The following is a 4,557-nucleotide window of genomic DNA, read 5'->3' as shown; positions in this document are numbered from 1 at the left end:
ATGCTTTAATTTGGTTTAATTTGTTCTTATAAGAACTCAGCTACAGATGACAGTCAAAATAGTCACATAATGCTAAAACACTCAAAACATTACTGAAAAGAACATTACTGCTCTTTTCAGGCATATTTGCATTATCTTGCACATGGATGGTGAACTGCTTGTGTACAGAGAGCAAATTTCATATATTACTCTCCCTTAACTATACAAAGTACTCAGTAAACATTCTTTGATTAGTTTTCTAAATGAAGATTTGCGGAAGCTTTCTGAAAATTTTCAATTTTGTTCAGTTATCATGTTCATTAAGTCTTCTGTGATTAAAACTTATGAGATCTAACATGTTTTATGACAATAAATGCTCATGATTATTTTAATAAAATAGCATGATGACAAATGTTAATTCACTTAAATGTTTTCATCAATTATAATATTATTGTGGTAAACAAACTTAACATTCTTTACATCTCGATGCAAATATGCAATAAAAAGATACTAGTGATGAAAAAGAAATGTGAAAAAAAGAATAAAAGACTGAAATATTAGTTTAAGCTTAAATGTGGCCCATGAAAGAGATGAATTTAAGTTAATGAGATATTTTTAGGAATAGTGAACAGTATGCTTTGATACATGTTTTTCATAAAGACTTGAAAATTAGTACAATAAATATAGTTACCTTTGCCTTTACAGTTTTTAAAATTTATCAATCTTTAGTAGAAAATAATGTCTGACCATCTATAATTTAAGCTATAATGAAATAAACCAATTATACAGCTTCTAAATCTGAAAACAAATTGAAAAATATGTGCCCTGTTTTTACTTTCTATTGAGGGCAATATACACTTCAACATTGATCTGGGGGAATACATACTGTCCTAAACTAAAAACAAAACATTCAATACAAACCATGATTTGTATTTAGAAAGTGAAAATTCATTTAATTGTGTTAAGCCTGATTCTTCTCTTTTATTCAGTTCAGTTCAGTGGCTCAGTCATGTTCAACTCTTTGCGACCCCATGGACAGTAGCATGCCAGGCTTCCCTGTCCATCACCAACTCCTTAAACTTGCTCAAACTCATGTCCTTCGAGTCCATGATGCCATCCAACCATCTCATCCTCTGTCATGCCCGTCTCCTCCTGCCTTCACTCTTTCTGAGCATCAGGATCTTTTCAAATGAGTCTGTTCCCTACATCAGGTGGTCAAAGTATTGGAGTTTCAACTTCAACATCAGTCCTTCCAATGAATATTCAGGACTGATTTCAGTTAGGATGGACTGGTTGAATCTCCTTGCAGTCCAAGGGACTCTCAAGAGTCCTCTCCAACACCACAGTTCAAAAGCATCAATTCTTCAGCACTCAGCTTTCTGTATAGGCCAACTCTCACACCCATACATGACTACTGGAAAAACCATAGCTTTGACTAGATGGACCTCTGTTGGTAATGTCCCTGCTTTTTAATATGCTGTCTAGGTTGTTCATAGCTTTTCTTTCAAGGAGCAAGCATCTTTTAATTTCATGGCTGCAGTCACCACCTCCAGTAATTTGAAGCACCCCAAAAATAAAGTCTGTCACTGATTCCACTGTTTCCCCATCTGTTTGCCATGAAGTGACAGGACCAGATGCCATGATCTTAGTTTTCTGAATGTTGAGCTTTAAGCCAACTTTTTCACTCTCCTCTATCATCAAGAGTCTCTTTAGTTCTTCACTTTCTGCCATAAGGGTGCTGTCATCTGCATATCTGAGGTTATTGATATTTCTCCCGGCAATCTTGATTCCAGCTTGTGCTTCATCCAGCGCAGTGTTTCTCATGCTGTACTCTGCATATAAGTTAAATAAGCAGGGTGACAATATACAGCCGTGACGTGCCCCTTTCCGGATTTAGAACCACTTTGTTGTTCCATGTCCAGTTCTAACTTGCTTCCTGACCTGCATACAGATTTCTCAAGAGCAGGTCAGGTGGCCTGGTATTCCCATATCTCTAAGAATTTCCCACAGTTTGTTGTGATCCATACAGTCAAAGGCTTTGGCATAGTCAATAAAGCAGTAGATGTTTTTTCTGGAATTCTCTTGCATTTTTGATGATCCAACATATGTTGGCAATTTGATCTCTGCTTCCTCTGCCTTTTCTAAATCCAGCTTGAACATCTGGAAGTTCATGGTCCACATACTGTTGAAGCCAGGCTTGGAGAATATTGAACATTACTTTGCTAGCATGTGAGATGATCTTTTATTATTTCATTTTGATCTAAAAATCTTTTATTATTTTGATCTAAAAGTCCATAATATTAGTGAAGGTACATAATTCAAGAAATCAAAAGGGGTAAGGAGTTATGGAGAACATAATTTAACATATCTAATTGATATAAAAGAAAGAATCTTGCTTGCATTATTAAGATAACCATACTTTGACTATACAAAACTCAGACTATAAACACTTTTACATTAATATTTAAATTTCAATGTAATTGAAACCAGAGTTTTTCTAGTTAAATAAATAATCACAACATCAGCAACTATACATGATAAATTGGAGACATTTAGGACATAGGACAAAATAATTAGTAAGTTTTGTAGAACCTCATGTAACATAAGTAGTCCTGTTTAAAAGTACATTTGAAGCAATGTTCTTCCAAAATCTGAGTTTGTTGGATAATTTTATAATCTTTTCCTTCAAAAAAAATTACCTTTAGTATCTTCCACCAAACTGATAATAAGGTGCAATCACAAAAAAATTTCAGCAGCATACTTGTGGGTTTTCTTATTTGTTTGTTTTTGGCCTACCAAAATTTGCAAGCAAAAATTAAAAAAAAAAAATTGGGGTTGGCCAAAATGTTTGTTTGGAGTTTTCTGTACACTGGAATGGAAAAGTTTGAGCAAATTTTTTTGTGCACCCAATAAATAATAATAAAAAATTTAAAAAACTGAGAAGTTTTGTAGATAAAGGTATTTTAACCTTTGACTATTTCACTATGTAGTGGAAAATAATTCACGTGGAACCACATGGAGATTTCTCAAAATTCTGGACAATCTCAGAAATTAATAATATGAAGATGTAGAAATAAATTCTGAAATACCCATTGATTTCAGTTTATTATGAAAACTGTTTAATGCAAATGTACATCTGAGAGCAAGCCAGCTCATTAAGCTTATATGATGTTGTATCCTTAATATTTTTATTTGAGAATAGGTCAGTTTAATTCCAGGATGTCCACCTTTGTCAGGCAACATTTCCTTATAACTTTTCATCTTCACTAAGAATGAAAACCATCCACAAAAAAAATCCTCAGAAATTTGGGTCTGTACTTCTCTTTAAATTGCATAGAACATCTTTCATGCCCACAGATATTTTTACATCTAAGACAGCCTGCAGTTCTGCTTGCCAACATGAAACTTGTTTCACAAATTTTTCAGCAGCTGGTATGATAATGAGCCAGTTTTTATGCTAATTAGTGATCGTTCTAATCAATTTTTAACTACAAAATTAAAATTTAAAATTTTTTGAGTAAATTATTTTTAAACAGAGAAAAGCTTTATCAAATTTATTTATTTAGCTCATGTCCCATTATATTAAAAAAGTATGTTTAAGAACTATTTCTATGAAGCAGAGAAAAGTTTCTGCTGGAAGTGTAGTGTTTAATTATGTGCTATATTGAAAGGTACATTTTATTTTTTAAACTAATATTATTACAAAATGATAAATTTTCATTAATATAGTGAGGTTGCCACATTTTTGTATTACCACTTTAAATGCAATATATTTAACATTTCTTTAGAAAGACAAAGAAGTACCACAAAATAAACTTACTATTTTTGATGCTGAAGCTAATTATTCCTTCTAATTGACTGAGCCAACATTTTGCAAACCACAAAGTAACCAACTTAAATGTATCCAGTTATTTACAGTGTACAAGTTACTTTATTTTTGTTCCATGAATGACTGTTCTTTTGAAAGTAAAGGATAGTTCTTATTATTGATGGGCTTATTGGTCTATAGCTGTATTCATATTGTAAGGACCTACTTTCTGAATTTTATGCCCTGGAATATAGTAACATATCCTTTAAGGTGAAGATAAAATGGATTCAACATTGGCATAAGGTTTAAAACAGGGAATAAAGTATATTGTTATATTTACTTTTTATCTGATCAGCATACATTTTTCTGTAAAATATGGACTATACAGTTCATGGACTTCTCTAGGCCAGAATACTGGAGTGGGTAGCCTTTCCCTTCTCCAGAAGATCTTCCCGACCCAGGAATTGAACTGGGGTCTCCTGCATTGCAGGTCAATTCTTTATCAGCTGAGCTATCAGGGAAGCCTGTAAAATATCAGTATCATACAACTGGTTGTACCTTTGTATTCAGTCATTTCTAAAGCAATCAGAGATAAATTTTGAATTTAAAAATGGATATATAAAGCAAAATTTACTTATGATTTAATATCACAGACATTTCAAACATGCATTTAGTATACTGTAAAACACCAATAATCTAAGTATATAGGAACTTTTTATCCTAATAAATTTAAATAATTAAATAAATTATTAATATTTAAAGGAATAGAA

The sequence above is a fragment of the Odocoileus virginianus genome, chromosome 24 (genome assembly GCF_023699985.2).
Source record: "Odocoileus virginianus isolate 20LAN1187 ecotype Illinois chromosome 24, Ovbor_1.2, whole genome shotgun sequence".
Classification (NCBI taxonomy): domain Eukaryota; kingdom Metazoa; phylum Chordata; class Mammalia; order Artiodactyla; family Cervidae; genus Odocoileus; species Odocoileus virginianus.
Note: the sequence above shows the minus strand (reverse complement) of the source record.